Source organism: Aegilops tauschii, chromosome 3, assembly GCF_002575655.3.
Source record: "Aegilops tauschii subsp. strangulata cultivar AL8/78 chromosome 3, Aet v6.0, whole genome shotgun sequence".
NCBI lineage: Eukaryota > Viridiplantae > Streptophyta > Magnoliopsida > Poales > Poaceae > Aegilops > Aegilops tauschii.
In genome coordinates, this window is record NC_053037.3 from 164,602,807 (window position 1) to 164,627,573 (window position 24,767).

The following is a 24,767-nucleotide window of genomic DNA, read 5'->3' on the forward strand; positions in this document are numbered from 1 at the left end:
GTGCTGAAGAAAATGCTGATCAAATTCCTCGACGACAACCAACTCATCCTCACGTTGCAAAAGAAGTGCAAGTTGAAAAGATCATCGATGACATTGAAGCACCAGGTCCTCTCACACGCTCAAAAGCTTCACATTTATCTAAGTTTTGTGGGCACTATGCTTTTGTCTCTATCACAGAGCCCACTAAGGTAGATGAAGCATTTCTGGAGCCTGAGTGGATTCAGGCCATGCAAGAAGAATTACATCAGTTCGAGCTCAACAATGTCTGGGAACTGGTCAAACGTCCAGATCCTCTCAAGCACAATATCATTGGCACAAAGTGGATCTACTGCAACAAGCAAGATGAAAATGGCCTTGTGGTGAGGAATAAGGCACGGATTGTAGCTCAAGGCTACACACAGGTTGAAGGAATTGATTTCGATGAAACTTTTGCACCTGTTGCTAGACTTGAGGCTATTCGCATATTACCTGCTTATGCTAACCATCATGATATCACTTTATATCAAATGGATGTGAAAAGTGCATTCCTCAATGGTAAGCTTGAGGAAGAAGTATATGTTGCTCAACCCCCAAGTTTTGAAGATCCAAAGCATCCTGACAAAGTCTTCAGACTCAATAAGGCCCTCTATGGCCTCAAGCAGGCCCCACGGGCGTGGTATGATACTTTGAAGGAATTCCTCATGAAGAAAGGCTTCAAACCCGGTTCACTCGACCCTACTCTTTTCACTAAATCTTATGATGGTGAACTGTTTGTGTGCCAAATATATGTTGATGATATTATCTTTGGCTGTACTGACCAACGTTATAGTGATGAATTTGCCTATATGATGAGTGAAGAATATCAAATGTCTATGATGGGAGAATTGAAATTCTTCTTAGGTCTTCAAATTCGTCAACAGCGCAATGGCATATTCATATCTCAGGAGAAATACCTCAAGGATGTACTGAGGAAATTCGTCATGCAAGATTGCAAGGGCGTCAAAATTCCAATGCCCACAAATGGCCATCCATGCACTGATGAAAATGGTATTGACTTCGATCAAAAGGTATACCGCTCCATGATTGGTTCTTTATTGTACTTATGTGCATCTAGGCCACATATTATGCTTAGTGTTTGCATGTGTGCCCGATTTCAAGCTACACCGAAGGAATCACACCATAAGGCTGTGAAGCATATTCTTCGATATCTAGCTCACACACCAACATTTGGATTATGGTACCCCAAGGGCTCGGCTTTTGATCTCATTGGATATTCTGACTCTGACTATGCTGGTGATCGTGTGGACCGCAAGTCAACATCTGGTACATGTCATTTCCTCGGACGATCTTTGGTCTGTTGGTCCTCGAAGAAATAGAACTGTGTATCACTGTCTACTGCTGAAGCTGAGTGCATTGCTGCTGGTTCTTGCTGTGCTCAATTGCTTTGGATGAAGCAAACTCTCAAGGACTACTGCGTCAACGTGAAGAATGTGCCTCTCTTTTGTGACAATGAGAGTGCCATCAAGATTGCTCACAACCCAGTTCAGCACTCGAAGACAAAGCACATTCAGATTCGTCATCATTTTCTTTGTGATCATGTGTTGAAGGGAGACATTTCTATTGAGCATGTGAAGACTGAAGAACAGCTAGCCGATATCTTCACAAAGCCCTTGGATGAGAAGAGATTTAGCAAGTTGCGGTGTGAGCTAAATATCTTAGAATCTTCGAATGTTCTTTGAAAAGGACACTCATCCTAACACTTATGCAAAATTGATGACTTAGATGTGCAACACATGAAGAAACGTTTTTCTTCAATCAATGAAGAATAACACTCTAAGTGTGAAGAAATTAACGAAGAATTTGATTCTCAGAACCCTACGACAATTGTACGCGGTGTCTGAAATCATCATTCTTATACGGTGGGTCACGCCACCACCAAAAGTTGAAAATCTTCAATTTGAGTTTTCCTCAGTGTTGAAATTCCTCAGTTGTTCATGTTCTTCAACTTTGCATTGTCTTCACTGTTTCCGTCGTTTTTCTTCATTGACAATATATATATATATGAGTTTATGTCCTCTACAGCATTCACTTATGGCTAATTTTTAAATTGGTTTTTCTGCTAAGTGAATGTGATCGGAACCTTCCCCCTCTATGCTAAACTCAACCCAATCTATTCACAAATTCTTCATGTGCGTTCTATTTGAAACTCGTTCAAAATCTTCACTGTGTCCTTGTCGGCTGAAGAATTTGCGAACGGAACTTTTAACTTATCTTATCCAAAGTTTTGGCTTTGCCGCTCAAACCGTTCCGCATCCCACGAAATACTTATCTATTCACCCACGATCTCACACGATCTCCACTTCTCAGTACGTGGGTGACACATGTCAAGCGAATGAGAAGGGTTAGGGGCACGTTCGTCCAAATTCTTCGGGCAAACAGTTTTTCATCGTGGCTATAAATACCCCTCCCCTTCTTCACTTCTCTTTTACTCCGCTCGACCTCACTCCAGCTCGAGCTTCTCAAACCCTAGCGCCGCCGCTACTTCATCGTCGCCGGTGAGGAAGAGCTTCACTGCCTCGACCTCGTCGCTGTCGTACTCGCGCCGGCCGCGAATTTCTTCACTCCGCCACCGCCGTAGCTGTCTTCCTCTGCCAAGTTAGGGCGTGGAAGATCTGCACTGACGGACTTCACATCTCCACTTCCCAGTTCGTCGTGTTCTTCGTCCAGGGTAATTAAAAGTTACTTTTACTGCCCTCTTTGATTCAAATGATTTCTACAAAATCCTCAAAGGTGTTTATTCTTCAAATTCTTCACACACTAAACACCTCACATGTCATCTGTTCTTGATTCATTTCTCTAAGCTATTTTTTCTTCAAGATTCCTCAATTGTGCGGATTTCTGATCTGTACAGCTCTGGAACCTAAGACTAAGAACGCTTAGTGAAATTCCTCAAGACTCGTCTGGTCAAATTCCTCAAACTTGTTCATTTTTCAAAACCTTCTGAGAACGCATATGACCTCTCCAAATTCCTCGCAACTATACTCTGTTCACAGGTACTCATGCATGTCCACTGCTGAATCACTAGGTTCTCATCAACTTAACTAATTTGCAACGTTCCTCGAAGAAAAGTTGCATACATCTTCAGAGAATTCTATTGTTCAAATTCCTCATCTGAAGAAAATGGCTGATGGAAAGAAGCCACTGAAAGGAGGGAAGAAGCCTGAGGTCAACACTGCTTTTGAAATCCCTGAGGACATCTATGCTGGTTACTGCACACCCCCTGAGGAAGATAAAAATCAGCGCAAGGTGCGCATTCAAAAGATTGAGAGGAGATGGGCAAGAGAGTGGAGGGAGTACATATATATTACTCCCAAATACATGAAGAAATTCGCACTCAATCCTCCATGCCCAAGACCTCCATTGGCACCTGGCCAAGAAGCAGATCCCACTAGCCTCAAGCGCGGTGAGGATTATCCTGATGAATGGGCCAAGCGCCAGGCCAAGTTGGCTAGACAAGCCAGAGAAGCAGTGAGGAAATTCAACGAAGACTCTGCTACTGCTGCTGCTGAGGCCTCTGTAAAACCGAAGAAGGCCATGTCAAAGAAGCCTGCTCACAAGCCAAGTGCTTCTTCTTCAATGCCCTCACGGCCGAGTTCCTCAGCTATGCCCTCACGGCCAGAATCCTCAAAGCCCTCACGGCCAACTCCTCATGCTGCTCCCGCTCCAAAGTCCGTAGCTCCTCCGCTCAAGTCCTCAGCTGCTCCAACTAAATCCTCTGCACCTGTGCATCTTGCCACGTGCCAAAGGACTACAGGCATCTCTATTTCCTCAGGAGCTTCTGCTAGTTCCTCAGCTGCACTGAATTCTTCAACTGGCCCCTCTCTGCTGAAGACAAAGGCCACTGCTGGACGAGGTTCTCGCCCAAGTCCTCACAAGAAGCAGGTCGCCTTCCAAGTGCCGTCTGATGAAGACGAAGCTGATGATGAGGAACTTGCCGAAATCATCAGAGACAGGCAGGTCAGGGCCGCTAGAGCCAAGGGCACAAATGTGCCTCTACTTTTGGATCCAATGTTGATCCTCGACTACATTGATCTCTGGCACAAGGACCCAAACACTCCTATGCCTGATTTCAAGTTGACTCCTGGCCAAAGTCGTATGCTCACTACCTTCTTACAAGAAAAGAAATGGAAATTTGAAAAGGCCAGGCAGATCAAGAAAGCGCAGTACAAGAAGGAGCATTTTCTGAAGAAACACGTTGTCTGTATGACAACTGAAGAACTTGTCAATATTCAATCTGAGATCAAGAAACTCAGTGATGAATTTGACGTATACTGCACTGACTGGCTTGGAGCCAAAGTTCGTTTTGTGAAGTTGACAGAAAAGTTCACTCCAAATGTTGCAGTTCCATCGCAACCAGAAATTCCTCAGGCTGAAGCATCTGCTCAGCCGACTGAAGAACATGCCAGCACCGCTGATGACATTCAAGCTGCTGAAGAAAATGTGAGTTCCAGGGCTGATGACTGCATTCCAGCCACTGATGAAATTGCCAGGGCATCCACTAGTGGTGCGCCTGAAGAAAATGAAGAGGTCAGGGCAACCGCATCAGTTGTGCCTGAAGAAACTCAACCAAATTCCTCTGCTCCTCCCGCGCCTACCCCAACTCCGATCCTTCCATCCGCTTCAGATGTGAAGAAGACCAAGGCTGCAGGGCGTGCAACAGTGAAGAAAAGGAAGGCATCAACTTCATCAGATTCTTCAGCTCCGAAGAAGATGAAGTCTTTGACCAGCTCGTTTGCAAACCCCATTGATGCTATTCCTATCTCAACCATGCCATCAAAGGACCTTGTTCCTTATGATGAAGAATATGTGATTCCTAGCGAATCCGATGAAGAAAATCCTTCTGCTGCTTCGTCAGAGCAGTTGGATGAAGAAATTGAAGTGGATGCAATCCCTTCAACTGCAGTTGTTTCCTCGCCTATGCCTCAGTTTACTGCTGAAGAGGCCGGCGTTGAAGAAATGGAAGATGAGGATGTGGACATTGGCTGTACCACACCTGTGTTGAATGATGACTTTTGGGAAAGTCAGCACCCCAACTCTCCACTGTTGCAAAAGATTCCTCAGTCCCCAGTAACTACAGTTCAAATGGGATCTGATGAACCACATGCCACACCGTCTGTCCATGAAGAAATTCCAGCCACTAGTGCCGAAGAAAATGTAAATGAAGAATTGAAGACCCAGGCTGTCACTGAAGAAGAAGCTGAAATTCCTCAGCCTGTGGAGCCTGAGATTGCGATTCCTGAGGTAATAATGCAATTGACTGACACTCCTCAGCCGAAACCAAAGGATCCATTCTCAAAGAAGCAGAAATTCAAGGCTGATGATTTCTTCAGCGAGCACGTGTTCTTCACTGACTACAATCCCTATGATTCTGCTCGTCTTAGAAGGAAGCGCTTCTGGACCGCCAGCCAGGCAAATTTCTATTCTTCACTGCTCTTCAACAAGGACAAAGTCTTCGACCACGAGCATATTCCTCATGTCAACATGGAATCACTGCCATGCTTCACACCTGTCCTCAGTGTGCTTCATGACACAGGCCTCCTCAACTTTTGCAAAGACATAGTTGATTGGAATGAAGAGCTCATTCTTCAATTCTATGCAACACTGCACATCACAGGAGATGCTGACGATGTGAACTCCTGGGTTTTGGACTGGATGACCCAAAAAATCACTACAAAGCACCGGCCTCTGAATTAGTTCACGCCCTGCCCATCAGTCCTACACCTGAAGGAGCTCATTGCATGTACCAAGAGCGCAAGCTTACAGATCACAATATGCAAGTGCTGATGAAGCCATTGAAACCTGGTCAAGCCTCAAGGAGAAAATTCCTCGTGAAGGAATTGTAGTATGTACCAAGGACAGTCTATCGCATTCTGACAAAGACTATGAGTCCAATCAAAGGCCACGATTCATCTGATGAGGAAATTGTTGGCATCATGAAGAATCTGGTATTCAACATCATTCATGGCATACCCGTCAACTATCATGATTTCTTCATGAGGACTCTGGCAAATGTTGCACTTTCTCCGTTTGAGCCGAAGCCTTATGCACCTTGGATTATGAGATTCCTCAGGACAAGGTGTTCACTCAACTACAAAGCTGATTTTCAGAATCACCTCAGCTTCTTGCCCCCAATTGAAGTCCTCAAGCGGACCTATTCCTCAACTGATGAAAAGGGCAAGGCACCAGCTGTTATTGATGAAGGCATTCGTCCATTGGATGGTCAGTTTCGCAAAGCTGCATCTTATTCCACCAATGATGACTCTGCCACTCATGATTCTGCTGCCCATGCCTCCAAGCCAAATCCTCAAGCCACTGCTCCTCGTGTGATGACTGACCGTGAGCTTCTGCTAAGTCTTCACCAGAAGGTGGATCGAAACCATAAATGGGTTAAGCGTTAGTTTGGTTCAATTCTTCACAACATGACTGCTACACACAATGCAGTGAAGAAAAACCATTACTACCTCCATGAGGTCTTCGGTCGCACCTGGGCTATTCTGTCACATGTATATGGTGAAGAAGATCTGAAGAAAATGTGTCTCAAGGAGGACTTTGACTGGTCTGCACCTCCACCGAAGAAATACAAGAAGGTCAAGGTTCCTTCCTTGGTGGCCAGCTCCTATTCTTCATCGCGCGACACCGATGAGCATGAAGACTTGGACGACACTGCGACAGGCCCAACATCAACAAACGACCCCAACAACGCTGGCGCTCCTTCATCAACTTGATATTCTTCAGGGGCGTTAGTCCTCATTTTCGATCCTTTTGGTCATTCGATGACAAAGGGGGAGATATTTGAGTTAGTCATCAAGCGGGTCTATCTTATATGGGCGTGTTTTTCTTAAGTTACAAGTCTCATTCTTCTGATGACTTTGCTGGATCGAGTTATAAACTTAAACTCTATGGTGACCTGATACTTTTGGTGTAGTTTTTCTGCATGCTTATTCCTCATTAATGTTTATGCACGCATGCTAAATTACATCAGTCACCATATTTCATCATGCATTTCAAATTCTTCATATTATATGTCCAATGCGTGTATGAATTACAAGATATAGGGGGAGATCTCCATGATTCAACTCTTCAAGTGTGCATTGCTTCAAAAGCAAATTCCTCACTATGCACATCTTCAGGGGGAGTTCTTCTATATCTTGTAATCAAATTCCTCAATTTTAGTATTTACACTTCATATGTTTATCCTCGTTGAAAACTTAACCTATATTGTCATCAATCACCAAAAAGGGGAGATTGTAAGTGCATCTAATGCCCCTTAGTGATTTTGGTGTATTGAAGACTTATACGTTAAGGGACTAATGTGTTTATGAGTGTACACAGGTTTATAAGTCTATGAGGAGTTTGATATTTACAGAGAAAGTTGACCCCTAAAAATGAGGTTCTTCGACTGAAGACTTTGAATTTCTGAAGACTTTCTGAAGACTTTGAAAGTGAAGAAATTGGTGTGACCTTGAAGACTTGGTATTCATTTGAGGAACATGAAGCGCGAAGACTTTTGTTTTCGTAGTTTCATTTTCTCTTTCTTGAGTCTTAGGAAACACCGTACTGTTAAAGGGGGTCGAGGAAATACTAAGGAAAAATTTCCATGCGATGCTCAACTCAAAATCCTACACCTACCAATCCCTTCGAGTGAAGCCATTGGAAATCTCATACAGTTCAGTCAATTTCTTCAGTGACAGAGACGAAGTTCTTCTGGTCGCTGAGGAATTTGTTCTGACTGAGGACTTAGGAATTCGCCAGTGCGGATTGCCTACACTGTGAGGAACATGATAGCCCTGAGGAATTTGATACTCAAATTTCCGACCGTTGCTGTGCTATGCGCCAGCTGTCCCAAAATATTTACCCACGTAACAGTCATATTATTGAAGGGTATTTATGTCTTATCATGTCGGGCTGCTCCCTAGGCTACAAATAGCCGCCCCCTACAACCACTAGCTGGTTGGATGCTCCGAGAGAAACTAACACTTGTCATTTGAGAGCATCCCATCCTACGAGGACTTTGAGCTAAAATCATTGAGTGAGGAAAATCCAAACCCAAACACCTACAAACCCAAAGTGATTGAGCATCACTGAAGAGATTGATCCTGTGTGGATCCGACGCTTGTTACCTTTGAAGACTGTGCTTCTTCCAGACGGTTAGGCGTCATGGTCTAGAGCATCGAAGAGGAATTGTGGATCGCCGAGTGACCGAGTTTGTGAAGGTTCGGAAGTCACCTGAAGACTTACCACGAGTGATTGGGCGAGGTCTGTGTGACCTTAGCTCAAGGAGAATACGGTGAGGACTGTGTGTCCGGGACTGTGTGTCCTCAGGTTTAAATACCTAGCCGCTCCAACCAGATGTACAACTGAGACAGCAGTTGGAACTGGTCTACCAAATCATTGTCTTCACCAAGCCAACTGGTTCTATTTCCTCAACTCTTTAATTTCCTCATATCTATGTTTGAAGACTTTGACTGAAGACTTTCTCAATTTCCTCAGTTCAATTTCTTTAGTCTGTTTGTCTTCATCCTGTGTTATCCTGTGATTATGCTTTCTGTACTCTGTGCTTGTCTTCATTTCATCATGATGACCATGCTTGTGTTCTGTTATGTTTAATTTTGAGTACTTATTCCGCTGCTAGTAGTTCTTCGCTAAGGAATTTCCTCACCCGCAAATTCCTTAGTGAAGAATTCATAAAAATCGCCTATTCACCCCCTCTAGTCGATATAACACACTTTCATTCAGGCATCGCCTGCCAGAATCTTGTCGACATCCAGGGCCAATACAAGATCTGGGGCAGCAAGGAGCATGAGAAGGACTCACTGGTTCACCTCGCCGAGGCCATCATCGACCCCTACTACAGAGACATGAAGGATTCGTGCAACAAGGACATGCGTGCCTGGCACTCGGCTTGGATGGAGAAACTCGACAAAGCTCACGTCGTGTACGCGGCCAAGGAGGTGTACACAAGCTACGACATGTACCGGCGGATCATTGACATGAGGAAGTCCCTCCTTTCCCAAAATGGCCAGGGATCTAGCCGAAAGCAAAGCAATGGCAAGCGTCGTCACAATAATAAGTAGATGATTAGCTCCTCATTTCTCCTACTTTAGTATGCATGTAATTGCTTACTTTGGTGTGTGCAAATGTTATGTGTGTAGTCACTTTTGTAATTGTATGCTTAATTTGGTTATGCAATGCTGTCTTTTTAAGTATATATGTTGATGCTCTATAGACAGAGCGTAGATGGTGTGCGGACAAAGAAAATCACATCGCACACAGACTAAACAATGGAACCCGTCGGTGATGTTTTCATCAATCACTCACAATTGTATACCAGCAATCGTTTGCTCACAACACACACGTCTTATTAGCAGCAACTGTCTGTGTTCTTATCGGTCTTCAGACACATTTCTGATTACAGACATGTTTGGCGCGTATCACACACATCTTGTTAAGTTGAACCATTTTTGTTTTCATGTCTCAACGCAAACAGTTCATTCGAGTGAACCGCATGCCGTATATCGCACACACCTTTGATCTGGCTGACCGTTTCTTTTGTGTTGCCTAATCACAAACAGTTCATCCGAGTGAACCGTATGCTGTGTATCACACACGCCTCCATCTGGCTGCCCGTTTCTTTTGTTCCTCCTCATCGCAAACAGCTCATTATACCGAACCATATGCCCTTCATCGCACACACAACTAAAACCTGAACCGTGTTTGATGCATCCGTCATCACAAAAGTTTTACACATTTCTGACGGTTTTCATACAGCACCGTTTGCGATTATGGCATCGCACACAGTTTCTTGAAGGGTCTCTGATCGTAGTGTCGCGTTAGCAGCATCCTGAAGTAGTGATGATTTACTTGTTGACAACACTAGTGATGAAAACTATGATGAAATTGCTATTAATCATGCTAATCAAGATAAAACGAATGACAATGATATGAAGGAGATTGAGCGTCTAACTAAAGAACTAAACACTCTTAAGTTAGCTCATGAAACTACCTTAGAGGATCATCGAGAGCTTTTAAAGACTCATGAGAAGCTACGCTTTGAGAAGCTCAACCTAGAGCAAGAGCATGGGTTCTTAAAAGCAATCAATGATGATCTTCGAAAGAAAAGTTCTTCTTACATTGCCAAGCATTTAATCTTGTCTACTTACATGCCAAAAGTAAAATCTAGCAACAAGAGCAAGAAAGATTCTTCTTCTAGTAGTAACAATAATCATGTTAAATCCAATATTGTTGCTTCTAGTAGTTCTCTTGATTCCACTAATGATTCTCTTAGCCAAGTTACACTTGAGCAAGAAAATAGCTTATTGAAGGGAATTATAGAGAAAGGTGTTTACAAGAGCCTTGCCGGAAGCAAACAATTTGAGGAAATTTTACGCAAGCAAGGAAGGCACCGGAAGAATGAAGATGTTGGTTTTGAACGAAAGTTCAATGCCAATGGAGTTGCGTGGGAAGAAGATCAATACCCCAAGACAAAGTTTGTTCCTCCACAAGAGAAGTATGACCCTACTTCTTTCAAGGGAACACAAGCTCAAGAGAATCTTCCACCGCAAGACCACAAGCTAAAAGGCAAGGAAGAAGAGATTGATTCCCAAGACTACATCAAGTTCTACTTCATCAAGTACGACTACAACTCCAAGGATTCCCATTAAGTTGATGTGGGTCCCAAAGAAGAAGAACTAGAGAGTTCTTGAGGGTGATTCCGCCAACATACTTCACTCATATTCATTTTGGCAAGGACAAGTGCAATCAACTTCCATATCTTGCACTAGTTCAAGGAGTCACAAACCCTCTTGTTGGTAAGACAAGGGACAAGGTAACCTAATGCTTTAATGGACATCATCATATGTGTGTTTCACTCTATGTCTATGGATATCCTTGTGTGTTCCTTGTGGGACTAACCCGTGTAGGTATTGAAAGTGCAACTCACTCCAATGGATTGCTCCAAATGATCTACATCAACATTGAGCATCCACATCTTCAACATCTACATGAAGTCATCATTGAAAAAACCCAAGGTTAGTTCATCCCTCTTAGGGGGGGATATCACATCTAGGGGGGAGATTTGCTCTAAGAATTGAACTAAAGCAACTCAAATGATGTGGACACAACAATGCTTTATGTAAAAGTGGTAACCCCACTTGTGCTTAAACGATGAGTATGACCTACGATCAAATGTTCTCATTTGACTCCTCAGTCAATATACTCATATATAGATGACCTAGTCATCGCCAATTGCTTGATAGATGCTAGAGTGATTGTGCATGCTTTGCCACATATTTCATTTGATATCTTATTGTGTGAGCATGTTGGTTGCATAATTTTCTCCATTCGAGGACATCCATTTGTTGCTTTGATTGTTTGGTTTTTATTTTTGCCAAATGGATGAACAAGAATGCCTAAGTACTCCATCTAGCTATCTATGCTTTTTTCGTCTCAAACTCCATTCATGCTACATCACAAAGCTTGAACAAGTCGAATTCGGTCCCTCCGAGTGAGGAGCACTCGGAGCCACCGATCTGTCAAGGGCTTAAACTTCCAAAACCTCTTAATGCATCTCAGTCAAACCAACTCATCACACTCGGTCTCACCGAATTCGTTAAGTTGATCTAGGTTTTCATCTCGGTGCAACCGATTTGAACAATTCGTTCACACCGAGTTGCTGTAACTGCTAGTAGTTTTGCCTCTCGGTGCCACCGAGTCATTCCACTCGGTCACATCGACAGTGACTGGGTATATATACCGCGGGTTGAAATTTTGGAAATTCCTCCGAACCACTCGTCCGCGCCTCCCAGCTCTACCGCCCCCTTGGTCTTCGGATCGTCTCCATCGTCTCCAGTGTCCTCCTGCCGCTGGTCTCCGTCGCCGTCAACGGAAATCTCACCGCCGTTGTCACCGTAGCGAGTTCGTCGCCAAGTTAGGGTACGAGCTCGACCTCTTTGTGCGTTCTCTTTTTCCGATTCTTGTGCAAAGATCATTGCCATTATTCTTACCACAAATGAGATCAATCTATCCACCGAAAAGTTCCATTAGAATAGATTTGATGCAAAAACTTAGGGTTAGGTTTTCGCCGAACTCATCACGGACCGACTGATCTGAGGATCTTGGTCTCACCGATTTGCACTACAAAAACAATACACTTCTGTGATGATACGTGTTTGTCACAGTAGGTCACGTTTTCTGTCATGCATGTACATCCATGACAAATTTATGACAGAATCAAGATAGTCATACATGTGTTGTCATAGAAGTGTTCCATGACATTACCAAAATTATCATCACGGAAGTGTCCACTTCCATGACGATAAATCGCGCGTCACAGAAGTGCTTTCGTCAAGGGTGGCCGACACGTGGCATCCACCGTAACGGAACGTCGTTAAGCTATCGGGTCCGGTTTTGGATCTGATAACCCATTAACAGCCGGGACCAATGGGAAATTTCCATGTGTAAAATTCTGATTGGCTGGAGGGAACACCTGTCAGCTCGTCAGTGGGCCAGATGTCGCCCGTCCATTGGAGGAGACATGCCTACGATACGTCGACACGTGGCTGGGCCCAAGAAAGGCCCATATAGGTTAAAAAGGCCAGCCGAGTCAAAGGCCCATAGTACTTACTCAGGTACTAGTGGGCCAGCCCAATAACGGCCTGCTTAATAAAGGCCCATTTACGACCCGAAGCCAAATCGGCCTGTTAATTGTTCGCCGAATATTTGGGCCCATTTACGGCCTGAAGCCAGATATAGCCCGTTAATTGTTCACCAAATATTTGGGCCCAATTACAGCCCAGTGACTTTCGGCCTGTTAGAGGCCCAATGTAGACATGGGCCCATTTCAGCCCGGTGTGACTTTCAGCCTGGGAATGGCCCGTGCTGCCCATGGGCCATATATGGTCCGACGGGACATCGGGCCCACTAACGGCCCGTGATAAAGGTGGCAACAGTTAAGCCCAACGTGACTTTGAGCCTGTTAAAGGCATGTCGCATAATTCGGCCCGTTGATGTCTATACTAAGCTTTCGGCCTCTTAAAGGCCCATGATATCAGTGGGCCAACTAAGGCCCGAGATATGTTTCGGCCTGGTAACTGCCCGTGATATAACTGGGCCCAAAAAGGCCCCGTCTACATTTCAGCTGCTGAAGGCCCGTTGACGACTAGTGAAAATTGAGGCCCAACATGCATTTCGGCCTGCTAAAGGCCCATGGTTTCATCTGGGCCGTAACAGGCCAGTACAATATTCAGGCTGTTAATGGCCCAACGCTACCTGGGCCAAACTAAGCGCTGGGTCCACAAATGGCCCAACTAAAATATAGGTCGGTGTAAGTTGTGGGCCTCGCGCAAAGTGTGAAGGCCCCAATCATTCGGGCCCAAGAAAGATGCAGGCCAGCCCAATTGTGGCCTGCTAAAAACCAGGCCCGTTAGAGGCGAATGTTTCGGCCTGGTCGACTACATCTAATTTTTTTCAGATAGCGAATGATGGCAGTAACTAGTAGGAATTAAGAACAAACCTACTCTATACAATAAAGAAATTACAGGATAGTAACTAAGAATAAACCTACACTATACAATAAAGGATTTATGGTATATTACATCCACTGGGCATCGAAGTTCGCCACCAGTGATCATAAAGCGCAACGAAGAAGTAGATTACAAAAACTGGGCACCATTGCAGAACAAAACAATACTGAACCGAGACCACTTCCGAGACAGTACAAGAAAGGTTAGCCTTGTGCGGGAACTGCTGCACAAGCTGCCGAGCAAGGCTATGAGACCGGCCTAGCATGTCGGTCATAGCTTCCAGGTGTAGCTTTTTAGCGATGAGGTTCTCATTGGTGTTCTCCACAATCTTTCTTAGAGATAGGACTTCAAGTCGAAGTTGAGTTGCAGAATGCCTTTCTGCTAGAACTTGGGACTGAAGAAGTCGAACTGATTCAGACAACGAATTCTGTGAGCTTGTCTGACTGCTTGTCTCAAGTAACTTGAACACTGCATCAAGACAAGACTTTGGGGTTGTCTCGCTATCTTCAAGATGTTTTGCCTTCTTTGCTGCAATATATGTTGGGTTTGTCTCACAGCCTTCAGCAGACTTGTGCATGCCATCGGGCATATCACCCTGAAACAAAGCAGAGAGATGACAGGTTTTGCACGTGTATAAACAAAGATGATAACTGCGCTGTCAATTCCATCCAATTTCAAATTAGAAAATAAAGAGTAAGTTCAAAATATCAATAGCATAATTTGGCATTGTTCATAATGCGGGGAGCTTCACCACACTACTGGATTACCATGTCAACATAACAAGCATAGATGAAGGGTAAAGAAAATCATTGTATCTATTTTGGTTAATGTTCATGGCATGTTGTTCATATCATCAGCCACATCAGTAAGATAAAACAGGAGATGACAAGGTGCAAACGTGGGCTGCTTCACCACACACTAGATTATAGATCCACGAAAACAAGCATACATATAGGGAGTATTGAGTAATGTGCATGGTATGAATAAGGAATTTGGTTTTACAAGTAAAACTTAGAACTTATGGTTCTTGCGAACATGCATTTTGGGAGAAACAGCAAACTAAACAACAGTAAACGATAGGGAGTATGAGCAAATTAAACAGCAATTGAGGATAAAGGCTTTAGAAGGACTGACTTACATTAACAGTTAACACCGGCTTTATAATGCCCTTCTCCATGTCAAGGGAAGGATAACTCAAGAATTTCAGTACATAATCTTCTTCATAAGCATTGCCTATACTCTACATTTTGTAGAGAGTAATTATAGATATGATAATACTGGAAGGGATAGAGGATAATGAAGATAAGATGCAGATTGATGCTACATAATCAACCACCAATCCCTGGAAGTACAAGCGTTACAGGACAAAATGTACTGACAAGAGCAATGGGCTACACTTCTGCACTGGCATTGTCTGTGTATTCTACTTTTAGGTAAGATTAAATATAGATCTAATCTTTTTTAGTAAATGGTGGGCGAGGGAGATAAGATGCAGAATGCTACACAATGAACCAATCCGTCTTCCCATAATACAAGAGTGTTTTGAACACTGGTGTACTGTACAAAGCGTTCTTATATTCTGGGACGGAGGGAGTAGCTGTTAATGTAAGTACAGTGATAGATGACGTTCAGTCCTTACAAGAGGACTGCAGAGCTAAACCTCTTCAAAAGCATTGGGTTGATTCTAAATTTATGTAAGAGTCCATACGGATCTTATAATGTCCACCAAATGGACGATAACGAGGCTAACATGTGCAGTGATGCTACATAATCAAATAGCTATGAAAGTAAGTATGGTCATACAGGGCAAGAGGTACTCACAAGAGCAATGCAGTGTGCAGTATAGTTGCGAGATTCTGTGGTCCCTTGAGAATGAATGTTCTTCTGCTAACAGTTTTCATACAAGTGAGACGTTAAGGAAAATGCAGAAATGTAGTTCAAATTGTGATGTGATATCATAGACAGTACCTTACGCTGCGGCCGAGACCAATGTGTAACAAGATTATTCCAGTAACCGTCGGAAAAATGTTGCACCGGAGACTTTACAGAAATTTCGTTTAGAGGCTTGCCATCGAAGTGCGCTTGCCTCAGGTAGGAACGATACTTCATCAATGAGTGCTTGGAAAGCGCAACCAACCCTTGCTCGTCTTCACAATCCAGTTTGGTCCTCGCCTATTTAAAAGAATGAAGTCTTGTGTCTTCTGTCAGCAGAAACATATGCAGTAATGACCATGAATAACATTAGTACATTACTTACGCATAAGTTGTGGAGGAAGACTGGAAATTGTTCTGTGTGTGCGGTATAATCTTTCCACGAAGGAGAGATGCGCACAAAGTTCCTGACAACAATATAAGCTTCGTCTTCTAAACTGGGAAGAAATGGAACAGGGGTCCTATTTGCTGCAATTGGGGCTTTCTCTGGTTCGAAAAGGGGTTTGGCAACTGGATTTGGTGTACTCTTTGCAGGAATGGGGGTTTTGCGTCGTAGAGCTGGTGCTATGTCAACTGGCATAATCATAATGTTTGCTGCAGTTGGGGTCTGCTGAGTTGGGGCATCAGAAATGACTAGTGTAGTAGGGCTAGAGTCTGCTAGAGTTGGGGTGTTTTGTGGGTCAGGTGATATTGCAACTACACCTAATGGGCTATTTGATTTATCAGGTGCCACTACCTGTTCCAAATACTTTGCTTGTGCTCCTCCACAATCAGCAATCGCCCTCTTCCTTTTGAACGTCTGATACACAAGAACAACATTTGAATGGATAAATATGGTATAATGACAGATGGAATAGGTACCGAAAATGGATAGGCAGGGCGTATTCACATACACGATGTGTAAACTAAGCTAATGGCAGTTCAACAAAGTAGAAGCAATGCAAAGCATCATTTGCAAGATATGTGCGACCAATATAACCTTGGAAAGTTAGAGCAAGCACCTTGATGGGTGAATAAGATAGGGCATCTTCCTCTGACTCCTCCACTAGGGAGCTACATTGACTTAGGTCTCCCTCTAGCTCAGAATCACTGTTAGGATCATATTCTGAGCATGAATCTGTAGGTGGCGAGTGTTTCCATTGCATTGTATCCAGACTTGATTTCAGTCCCTTAATGCCAAGTTTGACAGCCATGGCATTGTTCTGCTTTATTCTTTTCATGCGCGCAAGCTCATAATCATTATGATGTTGTTCAGAATCTGAGATTCATGAAAACATAAAAAGTAGTCAGATTATCTATGGAATGCATTGCGGATTCAACTGGAAGAGTGTCTCCCTATAAACCCCTACATATGCAAAGTTCACCCCCCAACCGTGCTGACCAGAACACACACAGAAATACAAACCCCTTATGTCTCTATAACAGGCAGACACACGTTTCAAAACTGAAGTAGGAACATTAGAATCATATGAAATTCGTATTTGAACAAATAAACTAAGGAATTATGAGTGGCATAATGTTTAGCTTCAAGGGTGGAGTGTTGGTAGTCCGACACAAAGCAAGGAGGCAGATTGTATTCCATGTAAAAGATCGAAGCCTATGTAAAAGCTGGAAATGACACTTTCTTTCTATACAATGAAGTGTTCGTTGCCCACACATGATGGAAGAGATCAAATAGAAAAATACTATTCACTCATGTCTACGGTTCCAGTATTTAGAAACAGGGTGGTCCACCCTAAAAGAATATTGACAACAAATATGACAAGGCAAGCATAGATGTAGTGAATCAATCATTTACTTGTGAGCTTACTAGGACAAGTATGCATAATTGTAACTGTAGTAAGAGACCGTCCAAAATCTGAATCAAGAAGTTTGTCTAGCACTTATTGTTTGCAACTAATCGACGTGAATAATTGGATATTATATCGAATGAGTAAGAAAGAAAAGTAAAATGTCAACAAACCTGTCTTGCAGTAGTAATCTGGGTCAATGTCACTACGACCAACAATCCAAAATGACTAGTGTCTGTTCCTAGGGCCGGAATTTTGAAAACCCTGTGAACTTTACAGGTACTAAAGATTACCGAAATACATCTGAACCATTAAGTGTAGGTAGCACTAAGCACACAACAAACCCTAATGAAAGTCCTGCCTAATGAGTAATGAATCAATTAGAAAATGGGTGATGAGGAGTGGCTGCTGAGTGTTGAGGACGTATCTCAGGATAAATCGGGTTGGCTTAGTGGGTGCTGCACGCCTGAGCCCTAAACGGACTGGGAAGGTAGGCACGGCGGCGCGCCCGGGCAGTGGTGACGCTGTTGGGCGGGCGGCTCCTGACCTCCTGTTAGTCCAGCGTCTCCTCCTAGAGTCATGCCGTCCGGGGACGGCAAGTCGCCGGCGAGGCAGGCGGCTGGGGGCGAGTAGAGATCGGAAGCACGTAGCAGAACAGAGGGGAATCGGGCCTGGGACGACCCAAAATCCCAGGGTGGGCCGGCCCACCGTGGGCACCCTGTAGAGATACAGACCCGAGCGGCGAACATGCATTTTCAAAACTAATTTAGGAACATTTAGCTGACCAATTAAACGACTCTGTTTTAATAATATCATATTCGTATTTGAACAACTAAGCTTGGTTAGCTTGATGGGTGGAGCAGTGCTATTATGACACGAAGCACGTATTCTGATCGTATAGTGATCAAAAAAGGGGGAAACTCTAAGCATATTTTTTTTAGCAAAAGAGGGTTTCCCCTTTGATTTCTATTAAAGAAACCACCACGGAAACAACATGATCAATTAAACCGTATTATGACTGTGCCATGGCAGATTTGAAGCTGCAAACCGGAGAAATGATATTTAGCAGCCATTGTTTGCTTCGAACTAAGAACTAAATTCTAAGAGCTGAAAAGAAAGTAGAGTAACCAAGTTAAGATCTATTTTCTGGTTGAGATCAAAATGTTGAGGAGATATGAAGTACCAACTCTCTTGCGGCGCCGTGTAGGCATCGGGGGTATGATGGCTGTCGGTGGCGTTGAAGCATATCTGCGACGGTAGACGGGTGCATCGGGGGATAAGTCCCGTTGCGGTGGAAGAGAAGGTCATGTGAGCGGCCCCGGCAAAGAGGACGACGGCGCTGATGAAGCGAGAGGACGTGATGCAAGGCTCTTGGTCCGTCGCCGTGGATGAGAAACGTCCATCTCTAGTAGTGGATGATGCGGTCTTGGTAGGCGCTTCGGCATGGTGGAGGACGGTGGCGATGGATGTGGTGGAGGACGGCGGCGATGGATGGGGTGGAGGACGGCGGCGATGGATGGGGTGGCGGACGGAGGCTGGTGTGGGGATGGTCTTCTAGCGCGGATGGTGTATGAATGGGAAAATGGAGGGAGAGGTACGGGGAACCATGCTTTCGGGACGCGCCTGTCTGAAATATGGGAAAGTTAAGAACTTAGCCCCCGTTTAAAATTTGGACGTTTCATCGGTTGGGGATACGACGGTAATCTCGCATCTCGCTAATATTTGCCCAGAGCGATTTCGGGCGAGGAGAGGGTGGTTGGCGCCCACGGTGTATGAACGGGGCTGACAGGTAGGGCAGTTGTGTCACGTCTGAGTGAAGTTACAAACCTGCCCCTATTGAAAATATTTGCCTACATCAATTTCGGCCGAGTCGAGTTTGTTTCGCCGCCCACCGTGTATGAATGGGGAAATGGAGGGAGAAACAGAGGTCTTTCGGACGAGCTTGAATCAAATGTGTTTTGCCGCCCATGTTTGGCGCCCACTGTGTCGGAATGGGCTCAGAGGCGCTCGTGTCACGTCTAATTGAAGTTACTAACCTACCCCTATTTAGAGGAGTGGAAAGCGGGCCGATGGATTGTCCGTGTAATGGGTAGACAGTAATTTCCATCTCCGAAACACGTGGCTTCGGGCAGCCGACGTGGGAGTGAGACATTTTGCCACTTGTTTCGAATTTTGGGACAATAAGCATCCATGTTTACCCTGGCAACTAAATTCGAATCCATTTTGTATTCCTATACGAATCTTTATAAATCATTCTATGTGTTTTTATATATCTTCAAAAGGACGACAAAGATGTATTCCACTGTCATATATGAATATGGTTTACAAATGCCGATACTCAAATTCAGAAGCTAGAATCCAGTTTAAGGTGAATTCGAATATTTGGAACACTTCATGTCCAACTCAAATATCACACGCAGCATAATGTGTACTCCCATTTAGATTTAGATATGTACACAAGCGATGTATCAAGATTCAAATGCCGAGTCAATCAGCCAAGAATGTACAGAACTAACAGACATATAAACACTTATAGAGTATATGGATCAATAATATCAACTAACATACATAAGCCAGGCCGCTGTACGTTTTTTTGCTACAACAGCATCCTTTTTTTAGCCAAGCTACTACAACATCTTGGCCCTTTCCGATGCGTGCCACTTATGGTCCATCTATACTACTATTACTGCTGAATGCACAATCAGCCCGATTGGCATATTTGTAGGTCTGGCACGGCAATCAAAATGAAATGTCTCCGAGTCTTATCAATTAATACAGACTTGTGCTCAAATAAAATTACAAACCGAAAAACAAAAAACAATTATTACATGATCTCTAAAACAAATGGTTTGATTGATTACATGAACAAACAACACAAAGGTTATTCAACGATGGAAAGAACATTTCACCTATAATTTACCAAGTGGGAATTTAATTTCCTTTTTTCCTTCAGGACCTTAACAATGTGGTCTGTCTCAGCTTGCTTCGTTTTGAAATCCACCAAATATTTAATGGTTGCCTTGAGTACTGCTAGTGATTGTGTTGTTTGCTTCCTCAACATGTCAACTTCATCTCTAAGTGCAGAAGGAGAATCTCTTTCTACCACTAGTTTAGCCTCTAGAGCAACGACAGTTGGCAATTCATAATGCACTATTGGGCCGGTGCCACTGCTGTGGGATGATACAATGTCCATGGTGACCTCGCTCTTTGATCTTGGGCTAACCTGTTTTGCCATTAAAGTTTCGATTGGATTCAGAAAAGTTGAAGTTAGCAAAACAACTCAACTGGGAGTTATAACAGCAAACTAGTTAAACAAACAAGGAGCTAAAGAGTTTCAATTGGATGCTGAAAAGTAGTTATTAACATCATTGTAACCCGTTGTTGTAGCAGCAAAGTAGTTAAACAAACAAGTAGCTATTTAAGTTCAGCCAAACAGGTAATTCTTAATAGTAAGTATCAAACACATAGATAGGCGCAATCTATAATAGGATTAACAGGCTGTGGCATTATGTAATCGGTAGCAAACTAAATTAAGCCAAGCAACGTAATTGAACAATTTTGCAATAAGTGGCTAACTAAAATTCCGAGAAGCAGGTAACTGAACTTACGCTAGTTCTTTGTACAGGCACACTGCACCTTCTTTTTCGCTTACAAGGTTGTACGAAGGAGTCCATGGCATCAATTGCTTGGATACGCAGTCCCAATACTTCTTTCTTCCCACACTGCATTGGTAAGTCGAATGGTTAATCTGGTAAGATGGTGCGTCCTTGATATGTTATATGAGGACGTGTAGTCAGACTAGTTGTAGCCCCACACATCACACTAGCTTTTACTGTATATTTCATGCGATTACTTTTGGCATATCGAGATCTAAGCAATCTACAATAGGATGAAAAGACTGGCATCCTTCACATTATTGGCGAACTTAGTTCATAGAAACAAGAAATTCAACCATTCTGTGGGTAAATCAAAAGCGCCACTGGAATATTTTTCAGTACCCCAATCATAGACGCAAAAAGGGGCGACGCCACCATAGGGGCTGGTATGGGCGGCCGCCTCGGGTGGCTGGAAAGTGTGCACCTAGTTTGAGTCGTCCAGGTTGGCCCAGACTAGTTTTGTTCGTCCCAACGCACGAGCAGGCAATGTAAAAAATGAAGAAAACTGTTTCAATTTGTATGGGCCAATAACATAAGTGCAAGGCAGACCCTATAGCAGGCTCGCGGCCCAAACGAGCGCCTCCCATATCGATCGACAGCAGGAAAAATCTCAATTCATCCACCCCACCCTCCAGTCTGGTTCGCTCCTAAGCTAGCCGCCGCTGGACAGACCGACATAGCACTTCCTCACGTCCTCGTTGGAGGGCGGTCGCCGGGCTTCAAGCGAATGGAAGGACAATAAGATGAAGATCCAACCCTGGGTGTAGCCTGCATGGGAGGCAGCGGCGGCAACACGGGCATGGCATCGAGCTTGCGCAAACGGACAGTCGCAGCTTGCAAGAGTAGCATGCACAACGAGCAGGTACATCACATCCCTGATTATATCTAATTCAACTCTTCAATTTCTGTCCAATAGTTAAACCTGATGGTGTTGTAAAACTGCTTGTATGTAGGGAATCTATGAGAAAATGAAACCAATTTCTACTTATTTTATAACTCCCCCAATCAATACTGAACTGACTGAATCTAATGTATCTAATCAAGTTTCCGGTGCAAACATCCAAGCTCATGTTGTTCTTGAGCCTGAAGTGTCTAATGAACAGACTGCTAATGAAGGATTTGATGCAAACATTTTACATGCTCCTCGTGATGAACATATAGTGTCTAATGAGGGATCTAATGCAAGCATTTTGCAAGCTCCCATTGAAGGATTTAGAGTCTAATGATGATCTACTATGTTGAGAGAGACATAGAGATTTGCAAATTATAGTGCATTTTCATGGCTTGAGGAAACGTCGAGGCCATCTACCAAAAAGTCCCCGTATCATGACAACGTAGCATAAATACTTTTCTAATCTGTTGTTTGAAACTATTGGCATACTTGTGCAGGATAGATATATTGATATGTAGTTTGCGCACTGGTTATAGGTGCAATTACACTTTGATATTTTCAGCCAGAGAACGAATAATTCAAGCAGGTACAGACCATGTTTGTAGTCCTTGTACACCATGTTGAATTTTGTGTTTTTTGGTGCTTGCATCATTTAGTGTTTATAATCTGAACTACTTTGGATCATTAGCTGGTTTTCAAAGTGCATGTAGCTTCACATTTCTCAAGTTATGTTGATTTCCGGAGTGCAAGTGCCTTCGTATTTTTTAAGTTAAATGTTCACCCCTGGTAACTTGAATTCGTGGATCCGCCACTGCACACAAATCATACACGAATGCCAGTACGAATTAAATGAAATGCAGGGACTTACGCTAGCTCGTTGTACAGGCTCACTGCAGCTCTACTTGCACTTGGGATGTTCCATGTACAAGTCCATGTCACCACTTGCTTGGATGTGCAGGCTTGTGCTCCTTGCATCCCCCTCTGCATTTTTGACATGGCAAATGGTTGATCAAATAAGAGGAATCGACCTTGTTGTTGTACCGGACGATAGATACTTACAAGGTTATACGGGTGTGCAGGATGTGTACCAGATCCCGTAGCGCCGTCATGCTTCGCTAAAAAAATGGAGCTTGTTTCAGATGATATCTCCAGAAGAAATAAGAGTCAAAGTTAGAGTTGGATAGGCGTGTAAGCTAAGAGAGCAGTGAAAGGATATCCAAACATCGTCGGAACAGTGCACAAGGGAGTGATGTGTGGATACCTAGTTCGGGCCGGCGTTTGGGCATGCTCGCCTAGCTAGAGTGCAGGTCACTTCAGAGCCGTTGAGGGTGATGCGCTGGCGTTGGCTGGCCGCGCACGGATGCAGATCTTGAGTGGCAGCGGAGCGCTACGATGCGGTGGACGAGACCATTGGTGAAGCCCCAGCGGCCTCGGGGGGCGGAGGTGCGATGATGTGCTCGGTGAAGTAGCCCCGGTGAGCTGGGAGACGGCATCGGTGAAGCGCACCTGATGTGGTGGAAGTCGGTTTCTGTGAGGCACGTTGGTTGCGTCGGCCGACGTTGTCGGTGGACCACCCGGTGCGGTGGACGAGGGCGTAGATGAGGTAGCTCCGGTGCGGTGGTGAAGCGCGACCGTCGTTATCGTCCAGCACAGAGGTGGGGAAAGAGACGAGACGAGGGGCGATTCAAACTTTGCTTGGGTTGGCGGCAAATTAAGGATTTGAGCAATCTGGGCGCGGAAGGGGACGGTGGAGAAGGGAGATTTTGCAGGGCTGGAATTGGGGCCGCCAGATATTTCAATCCGAAACATGGAAGCGCGAACTTATTTTGTCGTCGTCCTTTTGGGGGGGAGGGGGGAGGGAGGGCGTGGGTGGCTGGGTGCTAAGCATCCGTCCGACACACGCGACCACCACAACACGACCCTGGTCTGCCTCGTGCACCAACATTTGAGAATGCAAACGAATCTTCTTTCATTTGCAAACGAATCTGTATGTATTACCATGCCCGTGTTTTCCTTGCAATAATTAGTCATTCGAAACGAGATACTATAAATTAATTAAAGAGGAGTTATTTGAAAAAAAATCAAAACAGTATCCACGATATCTACGCTAACGTGGATTAGAGTGTGTGTCACATAATTAGTTATTTGAATTAGAGTGTGTGTCACATAGCGATCTCCAATTCTAACGTGGATTTCGCATTTCACTGTATCCATGCTACTTTTTTAATACAAATTCATATGTATATGATGAACACCATGGTAGTGAGAAAACTTTTGGGTGGATTCAAACATATGACCTACAAAATAGCACAACAAATCGAGTCAATGTCAACTTTTCGAAACCTAGTATGGAACGAATTCGAAATAATTACCCATATGCATGGTCCTCAGTTCAAATCTTACAATGTACACCGAATTGAAACATCGATATTAAGTCTCCTACTATCTACATTGAAATGTTGTTTTTAGCCCCCCCCCCCCCCGCACACACGCTACATACTTCCTGTATCTGTCAATCTTCCTCTCCTAACCACCTTAGGAAGCTATCGGTTTCCAACACGCATTCATTCTTTCTCTCCATGTTTCGATCTCTAACTCTCTCAACTACACACCCCCTTTTTCCACTCTGTTACCAAATGTATTTACCTCACACACCCGCCATTGCACCCCATGCCGAGCTCTCTCTCTCTCTCCCTCTCCCTCTCACCCTATCACGCTAAATACATGCATTGCCTATCTAGCCCCCCAACCTCTCGTGCGCACGCACGCACGTTGTCTATCTAGGTCACTCCCTCAAGACTGTCTCACTCTTTCTTCCGCATTGCGGGCCACACTCGCTCAATCTCGCTCTCTTTATCTGAGTCTCGTTTAACCTCGTTTTCTTTCACACACAAATGATATATCTCCCTGTTCGGGCCTCGATCGACACACTTTATAC